Source organism: Panicum virgatum, chromosome 7N (assembly GCF_016808335.1).
Source record: "Panicum virgatum strain AP13 chromosome 7N, P.virgatum_v5, whole genome shotgun sequence".
NCBI classification, from domain to species: Eukaryota; Viridiplantae; Streptophyta; class Magnoliopsida; order Poales; family Poaceae; genus Panicum; species Panicum virgatum.
The window spans coordinates 22,533,760-22,549,186 of record NC_053151.1 but is presented as its reverse complement, the minus strand read 5'-3'; the positions used below and the strand labels follow the sequence as shown (position 1 = coordinate 22,549,186).

The window sequence follows — 15,427 nt, the reverse complement described above, 5'->3', positions numbered from 1 at the left end:
ATAAAGTTCAGCCAGGTTAATCCTCCTCTCAACTGAAGTGTGGTCCTGGTGAACTTGTGTTGCTGATGACTTTTGTTGTACGTTGCATTGTTGATGCTAACTTGATGTATGTTGCACAATTGTACTGGTTGAACTATTCCCTGGTTGTGGTTTGAATTATATGGAAGTGGGAATTGAACTATTTTTATGTCTGATTGTGTGGTGGCGATCAGCAGCCAGAATAGTATATAGGGCCCTATGAAATGCAATATGGGCCAAGGCCCGGGGGAAAATGGCCCAGAATCAAATGGCCCTGCGAAATGCAATATGGGCCCATTTCGCTAGACGGACTAAGGCCCGGAATAAAACAGCCCAATATAGTGTGCAACAAACATTTAAGGAACGGCCCAAAAAAAACACGGAAACCTACAATGGGCTAAAATTGGCCCAATAAAATTACGCTAAAAGAGGCTCTTACATGGGCCGGGCTTCAATTTGTGACGAACCAAAATCGTCATAACCCCCTGCCACGTTGGAGCCACGTTGGATCTCAGTCCGACGTGGCACAACCGTTTATGATGACAGGTATTACGAATTTGCACGCGTCATTATATTAGTGACGCGAGGAAGTAAGGGGTCGTCACTAATCGCGGTTTGTGACGCTCGATTAGTGACGGAGGGTTTTCGTAACATCTGGCGTCATTAATCGTGGTTTATGACGAGAAACACCCTTTTTTGCGTCACTAGTCGGCATTTTTCATGTAGTGACTTTGGCATATCAAAGAGGAGCCTTGCAAAGTTTTTCATGTTTTCAAAAATAAATATCCCAAGAATTTGAACATTAGAGCAAAGGTCATGTCATCCAGCCATATCTCACAAGTCAACTACTTAGATAAGCATGTTATTCATATGCTCATGGAGAGTTTTTTTATATGAGTTTGATTTTAAGGATAGGAGATAAAGATTATCAAAACTCAAAAATCGTGAGAGAGTGAGATGGGAGATAGCACAAACCGACGTTGCACGTGAGGCCAAACCAGAAGAGACTGACGTGGTTCCCGTTCAGGCTCTTGTGTGAGAGTGATTATGCAATGCGGTGTGCTCATCGTGTGGGAGTGTGAGTTATTGCCTTCGCGCTGGAAGAATTACGGTCCTCCCCTACACTGATTCGTACCTGGGTGCTGCTCTTTCCTAGCTAAAACGAAATGAAAACAAAAGACACAATAAAGTGACTCAACCGGGTTACGTAACCGGTCAAGCTAGAATTTATTCAAATCCAAATACATAGGCGCTTACAATTATGATGGAAATAAAATGATGAAAAGGGAAACACACTGAAGGGAAATAAAAAGATGGAAGGGAAACACACAACCTATATCTAAACTAAGCGCCTATGGAAACTAACGAAGGGGCACCCCTCTACTCCTCATCGAAGAGGTCAGTGTACCCTGCGGCCTCGGACAGAAGCTTCAGCTTAGCTTCCATTTCTTCTAAAAACTGGCGGGCGGAGTTCTTGAGCTCTAAGTATTCCTTCTTTTGCTCCGCCAAAATTGAAATCAACCTCTCATTTTCCATATAGAGATCAGCCACCCTGGAGGCTAAATCACTTAATGCCCATGTCTTCCTCGAGCCCCTGCATCTCACTGGTGGTAGATCATTGAGGATTGCTTCCAGCTCCAATTCCCACGGTGGTGGGTACATCCGAGGCACTCCATCACTTCCTGTTTGGGTTCACACCCCAAAAATCCGGAAACACGTCTTTGGCTGTGGGAACTCATCCCACTCGTCCTGCTTGTACTTGAGGCAGAACACATCACCATCTTCACTGAACAAGGATCCGGCATATCTTTCTCCCGGCTTTAGAGGGGGCCCTGGGTAGTCATCTTACAGCAGCTTCTTGCCAGGATTTGGGACCCCCTTCTGCGAGGATGATCTGTCAAAAGTGGGAGGCGAGGAGGAGCCAAGCCGGGGCGTAGGAACCGAAGGTTCAGCTGATCCCCTCTCACCACCTCGCAGACTCCGGCTTCACCTTGGCGTCCTCTCGGCCGACTGCTCGGTCTCCCATGGATGAAGCTTCTCGGAGACCAGATCATCAATGGAGATGGCACGCGAGGAACTCCCCTCCTGGGAGTTGAGAGAGGATGCCGACCATAGATAGTTGGATAGGCGAACGCCGGCCATGATGGTGAACGGAAAGGTGGGTTGGAAAGCGAAGGAATTGGAGAGGAGGTCGTGCTCCTGTGGCTTGGAACTGCGGCGCAACGAGGGATAGGTTTCTGGAGATGGAAGAAACACGCACGCGAAAGTGGAGAGGCGGCGGCGTCCAAGTGGGGTCGGCGACCTAGGCCGAACCCATATGGGCTCCGTCGGGCCTCTCCTTTGGCGTGTGGGCTGGGTCCAGCCAGAGAGACGCAAGGCTAGGTGGGCCACTAGAAAAGATGAGGCTTGCGCTAAAGCTAAAGGAGGCTTTGGTCAAAATAGACCGAAGCTTAAAATAACACTTGGCCAAGCCACTTTACTTAAACCTTTATATAGCGTAGTGGTGGCCTTACCTTGAACATACCTTGATCCATCATCAGGTGTGACTGCCCTGGTCAAAGTTGTATGGTACATACCATGTAACCATCGCAATGTTGTTGTCGCCCTTCTGTTTACTCCTTGCTCCATGTTCTCACAATCCTTCCCAACCTTAATTCAATCCACTGGTTTGTCCTCCTTGCTTGCCATATGATGTAATAGTATAATCCTCGGCTGCAAGGTTAGCGCATATATACATATACGAGCCCTTACACGGATGCTGTGCACAGGACCGCCTTATAGAGACATGAGATGAGATTCTCAGGCTGGTAATGGGGCTTGCTAAGATATAGCACTACGGATGTGATACCATGGAGATAAAAGAGAAGAGCTTCCATGCTCAGAGAATGAAGGCTTAATCTCCGGGTATGATTTGCTCAATGATGCCTCTGTCTCATAAGGGGAATCATGATAGCTCCGTAGACTGAGAAAGCATCACGAGTCTGGAAGAGTGAGTATATTTCAACTCACCTCCTTCTTGGGTAGATAGCTTGGTGTTTGTCAGAAAGACAAATCACTTCGCATTCCGACCCAAGCTTCTAATGGGGGTGCATAAGATGTCACTTTTAGAGCACAACTCCCCATTAGGCATCGGTCAAGTCAGGGAGTCTGATAAAAGCAGTGAGTTCACCTGACTTAATCGGCATCGATCGATATTCGAGCTTTTGATATAGGAGTCCAAGATGCTCGACTCGATCGGGAAATGATCATGCTCCTTTTGGCCAAAATGATAAAGCTATGGATCAAAGGTCAGCAGCCAAAGTTCAAGCCTAAACCTTGGTGCAAAAACACCTTGGTTCGAGCCTTGACACGGAAACATGATATACCAATCGCACCTTCCCCAGGGAGATTATAGTTAGGATTGAATAGTTGTTCTTGCCAGGAACAACCATTCTTTCCCAACTATCTCCTTCGTTCTCCCTCGAGGCATAGTCTCAAGGAGGGAGTCTAAGAAGAGGTACGAGAGGGGAATCTATGGTTAGAGTTCGCACTAGACATTCTTTCCCTTAAATTGATGTTATTCAGGAATGGTATCTTCAGCCAAAGTTTAGAAAGGATTGATATGAAAGATCGAATTTGGCTGACGATAAACCTAGGTGGCTTAATGTCTTCTCTCATTGGGACATTGTCAGACGGGGTGAAAGAGGTACTGAAATCCTGGAGGTTCTCTAGGATCTCTTTTCCTCGATTAGGATCCACAAAAGCAAACAAACCTTCTGAGAGAGCATCAAGCTGCATAGCACTGTCCTTACGTAAACCATACCAGAAATGCTGAAGCAACATCCGGTCAGGAATGTAAAGGACTGGACATGTCTCAACCAAAGAGACGAAACAGTTCCATGCCATCCCTAGCGATTCCTCCTCATTCTGCTCAAAACTGAGGATTCTCGTTCTCAACGAAATAACACGCCATAACGGAAAGAATCGGGAACAGAAATCTGCTCTCAAACTCTCCCAGTCAGGGGCGGAAACTCTGAAGCAATGATGCCAAATTCTCGCCTTCCCAGAAAGGGATAGCGGGAAAAATCTCCTCTTAAGAGCATCTGGTGCCACCTCGGTTTTACCCTGAGTAGATTACAAGTGCTCAAAGTCTCTCACATGGTCAAAGGGGTTCTCATGACTTAACCCCGAGAAGAAATTCTCCTGAATTAGCTTCATGAGAGAGGGGCGAATCCAACAGTCGGATGAGGAACTAGGTTCAGATAAGGATGGCTCTAAAGATTCACTCTTGGTGGGCGAAAAGTGTTTACAAGGATAACCTTCCATAGATAACGGGGGTACGGGTAGAAACAAAAGAAAAGATAAAAAAGATACAAGGATAAACGGGTCCGATAAATTCACAACGGCCGTTCCCCGGCAACGGAGCCAGAAATGCTTGTTGGTATTTCTTAATGTCACCACTAGTGGCGCGTCTAGCGTGAGCTTGTAAGGAACACCCGGGTATACTGACGGGTGCGAACGAACCTGCAAGCGCACGGATACTCCGTTGTAGCACTTCCCCCAGGTAGTATTCCAAAGGGTTTAATCGAACCAAAGGAATGAAAGAGGAGATCTATCGGATGACTACCCAAGGACACCAAGCCTGCTGAGGTAGATAAGTGATGAAGGTCTTCCTGAGAGTGTTTGATTCTACAGGGGATAAGCCCGGGATAATAACTCGCTTCGGGCACTGGCTCACACCTGACTTTAATGGGCCAAGTGACTCCGGCCAAACTAGCCTATGTCGTATCCGAACGTGGGGGATTACGAAGCGTCCAACGGCTGTCACTACCGCGGCCTACCCCTGCTAAACCGTGGGATACGGGGCAAACAAAGGATAACCCGTGATCTAGACACCACGTCTACACCATCAATCACTACTATAGCCCGATTCCGTCTGACGTCCTGAAGCCTTGCTATAGCACTCCGTACAAGTACGGAGCGATGAGCCCGTGAGAGCGGACTACACCACACTCATCATTGAATCACGTAACGACAGGAAGAACGAGTGCCAGCTCGTTCATGCACTCTAACTAGATCAAAGCCAGCCGATCACACAAACAAATACAAGTTCATATGAACTTCAACTACAAGATCGAGAGTATCATGCCACGAAGAACATGAGCCTCTAAATCAAGAACAGACGAAGAACACAAGAACATATCATCTAAGCATGAACACCGCTTTGGTCTAAATGAGAAATGCACAAATGCTTACTTTAGTCTAAATGAAGAACAAGGCACCCGCTGAGGAACTAGGCATGATGAACGATGAACAAGCCATCTCCACCAGCCCACATCTCACTCCTCACACCTCTCTACCTAGCATAATCTAACAGCTTTGGCTTGAAGTGTTGTCTCATTCTAGGACCCCTCCCCTCTATTTATAGGGGGGATGGGCACCTTGCAACGCCGGGTGCACACTCCACCGCCTTTGGGATCCAACCAGGGACTGCCACGTGCAAGGGGGAATTGGCCACCACTAAGGCAGTGCGGCCGATCTGGGGATCGGCCGACCACCCTGTGGGGCCAATGGCACTCCCCTTCTATTGGCTGAGCCTGAAGTACTTGGATCAATGATGCGTATTTTCTCTTCTTTTCTTATGCTAAAGTCCTGCATTCAAATATACATAGCCACTTGTGGAAATTATCAGTATAACCTCCTATTCTATTGTGGATGTACATTTCTTGTGGATAAATGCAGCAGTTGATGGCCCTAAATTGGGTACTAAACAACCGTCAACACGGGAGCAGACGTACGAGAGCCGAAGACATGGTTGCCAGTATACCCTAAGAGTGCTCGAGCCAAAGCCTGCGAGGTGCAGAAGACGGTCTCGAACCACCTGATCTTCGGTAAGACATGGGCCCGAAGAGGACGCGAATCAGGGCGAACCGCGAAGAGAAGTTGGCAGGCGAAGGGACTCGAGGACCGAAGATGTTATCCTACGTTGGCAGATGCGTGGGACGCCGATGTGTAAAGGGATGAGTTGTAAAGTAAGCTTTGTACGGGCGATGTAAAGTTACCAAAATGCCCTCCCAGATGCTTCGCACATTGTAAAAAGTGAGGGCAAGAGTTGTAAAGTGTAAATAATACAGCCCTATAAAAGGGAACTCGATGCTAATGAGAAGGGGATCGAGACTTAGGGAGAGCTTCTTCGGGCTCGGCCGAAGTCTCAGATCGAGTGATTTCGAAAGTACTGTGTCCTTCTTCGGTGATAGTCTCTCGAATTGGTTGGCCCCGCTTCGGGGATGGTTTTTGCCCCAATAGTGGTTTTAGGTGGATGATGATCAGTATATAAGTCTTGTCGCTTCCATACATAGCACCTCCGAGTTTACCATTTTAAATGAAGTAAGGACGAAAGTGTAAGAGATGAGCTATGTGTATGCGCGAACCCATCCCACACGGGGGCTAGGTGGCAAGCGGATTTTAGATGCAGGGTGTTACAAGAGGTCAACCCTAGGTCACCCGATCCGCTTCTACATATCTGTCCAATGCCCAATCTCTGGGTGTTACAAGAGGTCAACCCTAGGTCACTCGATCCGCTCCTGCATATCCTATCCAATGTCCAATCTCTAGGATAGGATAAGACCGAGGGGATATGCCACCTAAAATCCTTCGGAACCGAGGGGATATGCCACCTAAAATCCTTCGATGTACCGCGGTTGTGATAGTATATGGGTACTTTCTATGTACCTGTTGGTATTTCTTACATCACAAATAATCCGCAGGCATACGAAAGATACCGTTGTAGCACTTCACCCGGAGAGTATTTAGGGTATCGTATTTTCCTCAGGGAACAGAGGTGTAACAGTCTACTAACTAGTCTGGTCCCGGGAGAAGAAAGAGGATGAAAGGATGATCTAGGTAGCGGGATGCACGGGGCTGTCACCACCCGTACACCTACCCATTGGACTGTTGTGAAAGGTAGCAAACAAAGGGAACCTCTAGTCTAGAAACCACGTCTACACTATCGACCCCGACTTTGACAACAGCCAAACTCCGCCCTGCAGCTAGAGTCCCTAGGCCAGAGCCCCCACCACAAGGATGAGCGATGATCCCGCAAGCGAATAATAACAAGAATATAACTTTACTGAGTACTCACCACCGTAGAAGACTCGGGTGCTCGCTCAAGTGCTCGCACCCGCCGAAGTACAAGCGGAGGGAGACCGACAACTCCGGCTCTCCTCCGAACTTCTGCTGCGCACGTTCCTCTACTCTAATACAAAAGGTGGAGCCTCTCCTCTACTCTCTTCTCTCTAGAATGGTGTGTGTGAATAAGAGGGTGAGGGGTCCTTATATAGGGGTGCAGAGGCGGTTCTAGGGGTCCCTTGGTGCCAACTCCACCTCCACCGCCTTAGCCAGTGCGCGGGAGATCTTGGTGCCAAAATTGGGCGCGAACAGCGCCAGAGGCAGTTCGGCCGAACCACTGGGTCGGCCGAACCAGCCCAGGGCCCGTTCGCCACCGCCTTTGGCTGGTGGGCCCTCTGGTTGGGCCTTGTCGTAGGTACATGAGTTTTGCGTAGTTTTGGCCTAGATAAGCTCTGGTTGTAGGCCTTCTTCATTGAGTAGTGTGGGCTAGCGTGTAGGTGCTGTGTTTGTCTTCACTTTCGGGCCCATTCCACCTTTGCTCCCTGAAATCTCATAATTACTAGAACTCGTGGAACCGGCAGTGATAAACCCCTATGTCTATGGTTTTTAAGGATAAAGTTGACGGTAAATATTTGCTATAAGGGCCGTCAACAAACTCCCCCACACTTAGCCCTTTGCTCGTCCTCGAGTAAAGGTTAAGGACTAAGGTGGATGCATCTCCATTGAGCAAAACCTGCATACAAATTATTCAAGGTTTCTCCAAGTTCCTGTGAACTTTTGAGTGGCTACCACACATATCCAGGGCAATTGAAAGACGGAACAGCTTCGACTTCGGGTTCCTATTCCCTCTTGCTTAGAAACTTGGGTTTTTGAATTTTTTGAAAAAGAAAGAATAGTCCTGCTCCTCAAGTTATTCTCTCGAGGCACTCTTTGTTTGTATTTTTGTATCCTCACCAAGGCAAGGTGTTGCCTTCTGTCTTCCTATTTTCTAAAGGCTTTATCTGGAGCTGTGGGTAAGGATATGTGTGCATACTTGCTTCGCATATATTGCTAAGTCAAAAACCGGATCCAAGCAGAAACAAGTCATGCAACCTTGATCAAGATGTGCAAGTGTGTGGAAGTGATGATGATGTAGCAAGGTGGACGCTAGGCCTAGAATAGGTGCTAGCTATTGCCACATATGAATACTCGGGATTACGGTAAGGTGGATGCTAGGCCCGGAATGAGTGCTAGCTATTACCGTAAATGATGAGTATGATGATGATGATGATGATGATGGTAAGGTGATGGCAAGGTGGATATTACCCGGAGTGGGTGCTGGATATTACCATCTATGTGAAGCACTGAGGTGATGGCAAAGTGGACACTAGGCCCAGAATGCGTTCTAGTTATTGCCATCTATGAGAAGTGCTTTTGAGGTATCATGGTAAGGTGGACACTAGGCCCGGAATGGGTTCTAGTTATTACCGTGAACCTTTATTGTGGACTCTATGCACATGACTCCTTCCTTTATTTTTTTTATTTGAGACATGGGCTATCTCACTTTTCTCTCTAATTTTTTCGTGGACCATGATGCGTCCATTATTTTTTTTGCATGGACTTGGATTAGTCCATCTTTTCTTTTATTTTTCCAACATGCTCTTTGGCATGGATTTTATTCTCTCATAATTTTTTTTTCTTTTCTCTCTTTCTTTTCTTTTGTATAGCCCGTATCCTTTTGAATGATGAAGTGGGAGGAGTCATGACATAGAGATGAAACCTATTTTCTACGAGCATGGAGATGAATGCGTAACTTCCGGTGAAGAAGTCAGCATGACTGTAAATGTGGAGTGTACGTGATCTTGATCAAGAGAGCATGAAAAGTCTCTAACACGGGTTACAGCGTTTGACAAAACTCAAATTGAAGGCAAGCAGCGTTTGTGCTGGTTTTCCTAGAACTATCCTAATTGGCTCTAATAGGAATTTATCATAACTTGAGGAGACAAGCTATTACATTTTTATTTTTGAAAAGAAATCCCAAGTACTTTGCAAGAGAGAGCAAGGTTCCATCTATCTTAACTATATCACATCCGTCAATAGCTTAGATAGCATGGGGTCCCTAATGATAAGTTGTTCACAAGAATAGGAAAAACAAAGAATAAAGAATATGCAAATTTTTATCATGGATGAGCATGGAGAGCATGGGGTGGACAAGGTTCATTGAGTTTCATTTTAGTGATTAGCATGAAATTGATTCAAACTCAAGAACTTATTAAATGAGAAGGTTGCGTTGCGCAAACCGTCGTTGAAGAGGAAGAAGGAACGGAGGGGCGTCAAAGGTTGTCGGCTGAACCAAAGGTTGGACCATCCCTCACGGGCTCTCATCTGTTCTTGTTCTTCTGCATGTTGGACTGAGCGAGATTGTGCAACATGGGGATCTCGAATGAGTGTACGAGTAGTGAGCTTGAGATATCTCCCCCACACTTATTCTTGTACCTGCTTTGTTCATTAAAAACAAGGTGGAAACAAGCAGGGACTCTACCGGTTTGTAAATACCCAGGAGTCTATGAGTTCTGAGGCGCGTGAGGAGTGAAGCGGCTGAGATTCTTTTTATTTCATTTATTATTTTTGTCATGGCAAGGTGATCATGATGGGTAACCTTAGCAGGATGACAACATGGGGAAAGGATGCATGGAGGTTGTGTGATACTTACCTGACATACCTCGGCAAGCGTCGAACAAAATGCAAGAGTTAAGCATTGTAAGCATGAAGCAATCCCTGCATTTGTTCCGCTTGGTCCCCGTGTGCATCTATCTTCCCATGGGACCAAGGAGCATTATCTGTGTGTTGGAGTTAATGTTTGTTGCTCCTTGTTTTTTTATTTTATTTCCTGCAACAGGTTAGTGCAAAACAAATACTCAAAGGACGTTTGAAGATTTTTGAAAGGGTTTTGTTGTTGCCTTGAGATTTGTTGTTCACATCCATGCTTAAGAAGGATCAGATTTGAAACTCAAGAAGCATGGATCCCAAGATGTTTTGCCAACACTTTATTTCAAAAGGTTTTTTTTGAGAGATTCTTTTTATTTGAGAAAGGGTCTTTGTTTCATGGTTCACCAAATTTTTATCCTCTTAGAAAAACTTAGGCAAGGTGGAGATAAGATTGCACAAGCATAACAAAAGAGGTGTTTTGCAAAATACTCACAGTGCTTCTTCGAAGTTTGATATGTACCTCCTTTGTATGTTGTGCAACTTTCGTTGATGTTTGTTTGGACCTTGGTTCATCTCCCATAAAAATTTAGCTTGAGGACTTACCCATCATTTTTTTTGAAAGTTCTTTTATTTTCTGCAGGGGTTAGTCCGCAAAAGATATATGCATCTAGAGTTTATGATCATACTAACTCAAGGTTCATTAATCAAACTTCGACGCCATGTCTAATTTGATTAAAGAAGGTTATTTTAACCTAAGCACCATGCTTAGTTTAAAAAGCCTATGGATGCATCCAGCTCAAAAGGCATCCAAACTAGAGCATATGAGCAAAAACAAAGGAAGCATGAATTTTGAAAGATCAAGCTGTATTTATATGGAGATAAATACGAGTAAAGGATTGGTGAACCTTACCTTCGCATACCTGAATATTCTCACCGGCAGCATATGGAGATGGTTGATGTGAACTCGCTGCGGTGGTGGCATGGTCACATATGGGGTTGTTGATGGTTCCTCCATGTTGATGCATATTGTAGCTGAGGAAGGTACTTTGACCATGTCGACTTAGGTGAGCGTCAAGGCTGTGCCATACACATGCTTAGTGTGTAGGAATCATGGGCCTTGGTGATGCGCTCCATTGGCACAATGTTGTAGGATTGGAGGTGCAAAGTGTGTCTCCTTCATGTGTATACGAGCATGTGCATAGTAGTGTGGAACAGCAAAAGCCTTAGGGGAAAGAGGAGCATTCCTCTTGCTTCTATGTGTGTAGGGGCTGCTAGAGGAATGATGCAAAGCTGGGGCGGATGAAAGTTATGCCAAGGCCTTGCAAGTATAGAGAGAGCGCGGCTTCTAATGCAAAAGCCGCAAGAGCGAAGCTATGCAAAGCTAAGGGTTGATGGGATTTATGCAAAGGCCTTGCAAGCATATGCAAGAGTGCTGCTGCGGCTGTGGGAGCTGCATAGGCGAGGCTCTACAAAGCTGAGGGTGCCTGAAGATTATGTGATGCTTTGCAAGCGTGCGCGGTTGGATGGAGCCAGGCGATGGAAGGCATGCTTGGTTGCTTTGCAATCTTGTCTAGCATTGCCAGACGAGGCAAGCAAAAGTTTGCTTAGTTAGGCTAGTGGAAACCACTCTCCTGTAGCCTCGATGTGATCTTGCCCACTTCCAAGCATGTATAGCCCTGACAATGGGCCGCGATCCTCTCCTAACCCCACTCCGGCCCTCTTACTCTAGGAATCAACCCTAATCCTTGTCCAACCCATTGCTATATATATATAGTACCCTATTCAGCCCTACCCTTTCAATTTTAAAATCCTGGTCCAATCCTACCCATTTTGAGCTCTCGGGCCGATCCTTTTAATATATAAGCACGTTGGCCCTTAGGGCTGTTTCACGCAGGCATTGTAAGCCAGCACAATTTTAAATGCACGTATGTTAGCCTGTGCAGCAGCAAGTTTCCTTAACAAACGAAAGCAACATGACTGCAACTGAAACACGGATGTTCTTTTAGGAGCTGGTCGTGCACTTCAGCCATACAGCCTCAGTCACAGATCACAAGTGTACAAATTTGTCAAGCATCTACAAAAAAGTACCAGACTCAACAGACTCGCTCATGGCCTGCTCATCAGATACATTGACCACAGGTAAATTGTTGATCCTCACAATTTTTTCATATTCTTGGTAATACTTCTTCAAGTACCGCTTTAATTCTCTCATTTTCAGATCAACATGTTCACCAATTGTGTGGAAATAGAACTTGATGAAGTCAGTTTTCATACTAGGATCTAGCACAGCAGCTATAAGAAGAGCAATATTAGGATTTGTCCAATATTTCTGGAATTTGGTATGCATCCTGTCAGCCAATTCATTGAGGAGCTCATTAGTGTTCCATGTCTCATCAAGCAAAACATCTCGGATGGCTAGCAGCATCTTCAAGAAAAGATGGGTTGTAGGATGCCTATCCACAGAAAATGCTTTAGTTGCCTCACTGAACTCTTGAAGAAAGCCATGAAGAGCTTCCACATTTGCCCATTGATAATCACTTGGAGCTTCATGATGTTGCTCAGTTGCATATCTATTTAGAGCCACCTTGTACTTCAATGCTTCGTTTAGCATGTCATAGGTGGAGTTCCATCGGTGTGGAACATCCAGAACCAGTCCTGACTTCACTTTGAGGCCTAATGTTTGTACAATTGTGTTGAAAGTTTGCATCCGAGATGGTGTGGATGTGACAACCTTGATGATATCCCTCACTCTAAGAACTGAATGAGGAATGACCTTTAAACCTGCCTGGACCATAATATTCAGAATATGGGCAGCACATCTCACATGTAGGTGTTCACCTCTGAAGAACATATCAGAACCTAAAGCATCACGCATGTCCTTTACTGGTCTGTTATTCACACTAGCATTATCTAATGTCAAAGTAAACAGCTGGCCAACTAAGTCCCACTCTACCAAGCATGAGGTAATCTCATCCTGTACCGCATATGATGTATGTGGGAAAGAAATCTGCTTGAATGATATGATTTTTTTCTACAACTCAAACTCCTCATCAACAAAGTGTGCCGTAACACCTAGGTAGCCCAAGTTCTGATTGGATGACCATAAATCAGCTGTCAAACTAACATGGGATTTCAACTTTGAGAACTGGTCACTCAACATAAGCTTCTCCTCTTCATACAACAGAAGGCAATCTGCTCGAACACTTTGCCGACCAACTACTCTGAACGATGGCTGGCAATAATTTATCATTTCTTTCCAAGCGGGATCTTCAGCTTTGTGAAATGCAATCTCTGCACTAATGAAGTACTTTGCTATTAGACCTCGGAAGACTACATGATCGAAGATGACCTGGTCTCCATCACTAGGCTTCGACTTCAAGGTTGCTAAGAACCTATCCCTATCTTCTTGTGTAATCTGAGGGCAGTGGTATCCGATGTGCCTATTTAGGTGAGATGTCCCTTTCCTAGCGACCAAAGATAACTGAGTCCTACAATATTTGCATATTGCCTTTTCTATTCCATCTACTACTTCTGACTCTATGTGTTCCCAAACTTTAGCTCTTTTTTTGGATGACCGACTTGACTGATCAGTTGACATAGACTCATGACTCTCTCCAACAAGTTCTGGATTTGCTGAAACCCCTTCCATTTCTAACCAGTAATGATACTGCAAGAAGCCATCATAAATTAAAGGCTGCAGCACATAAAACTCAGTTTGTATAACATATTAATGATACTGCTTGTGTGCCTTTCCTGATCATGGAAAAAAACTAAGCTATTGTCTAGCATATTAACGATACTGCTTGTGTGCCTTTCCTGATCATAGAAAAAAACTAAACTATTGTCTAGCATATTAATGATACTGCTTGTGTGCCTTTTCTGATCATGAAAAAAAACTAAGCTATTGTCTAGCATATTAAAATTGTTAGTTTTTACTCTACAAATTGGCAAGACTTAATTACCACCAAGAATCTCATGCTTACTGCAGCTAGCGAATCAAATGTGAAGCCATGAACATTACGAGCTGTGCATGCTAGTGGCAAATAAACATTACGATATGGCATGAACAAACCTCATTAACAGAAAGAACCTATAATTTCTAGTGGAAGCCATTAAAGATTAAAGAATATCAACCACATGCAGGCAAGTTTGAAGCTACGAGGCAATAACAGATCTAGCAAAAGAAGATGGGCCCATTACTTGGATGCGGGAGGGAGAGAGAGCCTGAGGAGCCTGAAAAGGCCCTGCTGCCCCCGGAGCCTGAAGAGCCTGAGTAGCGGCGGCAGATCTTGGCGATGGGCGACGGCGGCAATGGAGGTGGATCTTGAAGATGAGCTGCAGGTGGGGAGTGGCGGCGTGCACGGCCAGCGGGTGACGGGTGACCCCGGAGGAGGCTGCCTTCGTTGGTGTGGAGCACCTTCGCCGGCGTCGCCGAATCCCCGCCTCCCCGCACCTGGCGCCGCCAGCCTCCCCGCACCCGACGTCATCCGCCTGCCGCCGAACTCCCCGAGAAGGCGAGGGAGGCCCCGACAGACTCGATGCGATCCTTACCTGTTGTCCACGGGCCAAGCCCTTACTTCCTATCCACGGGCTGAAATGGGCCAAGTCCAAAATCCGGCCTGCGCCGATCCTTTTGAAGCACAGCCCAATCCAATCCTACCCTTTATTCAAGAAAGCCCATAACGAGTCCTAAAATCTTGGCCCATGAGTTTGAAGGCCCACGAGGCCCTCGGATTTTCACAGCCCACCGTCAGGCCTAAGCATGTAGCTCTTTTTGTTATCCTTATTGAGCATGCTACACGAATAGCTGGCAAAGGTTCTATCTTTATCCATGTGGAGCTTGCCGGCTCTGACTCTCTCTTCTTGCTCACTCTTACTCCCTTCTTCCTTTCTCTTTTGTCTCTCTTTTCTTCTATATATATATATATTCATCTATTTTCTCTTTTTTTCACCCCTTTTTTTCAACTCTCTTTTTCAACTTTTTTTCAACTCTCCTTTCCTCTTTCTTTTTTGTAGCAAGATAGAGCTAGCACCATTGGATGGATCTTTTGATGAGGTGCCCACCGAACTCCCCCACACTTGGACTTTGGAGTCTTACGACACCAAAAACCAAGTGTGCAATGTCATGTGCCCTTTAGAGTATCCCATCAACGAATACCAAGTGTGTAGTTGGTGCAGCTTCCATGTTCTCGGGAATCGCATGTCCCTTGTTCTTCTCAATCTCAACCTGAAAGGTTAGCGACAAAGAATACCCGAAGGTGCATACTATCCTAGAAACATAGTCTTGCTTTTATTATTTAAATGAAAAGATAGAAAGAAAAAAGATAGTCCGGGCCATCTGCCTGCAGTGCTTGTTTATGGTCTCAAGCTCGACCATGGGGAATTTTACCATTGCAGCTATTGTCGGTGATGTAGTCGCACCACCATTTGTTAAAGGGCAAATTGCAAGACTGCCCTTGATTACAACTGCACAAACACGTTTGCCCCTTCTTTTTTCGTTTTCCAAGCCTACCCTTCTATTTTGAATTGGAATAGTCCGTTTGCCCCTATTCTGCAACGGCGTGAGGTCGAGTGGCATTTAACGGATAAAAAAACAAAAGAGGGAACCCAGGAT

General features: G+C 45.6%; 1 pseudogene; it reads right to left on the bottom strand.

Moving 5' to 3' along the window:
- Positions 1-1,398: 1,398 nt before the first annotated feature.
- LOC120681035 lies at positions 1,399-14,248 on the bottom strand (annotated as a pseudogene).
- Positions 14,249-15,427: the final 1,179 nt, after the last annotated feature.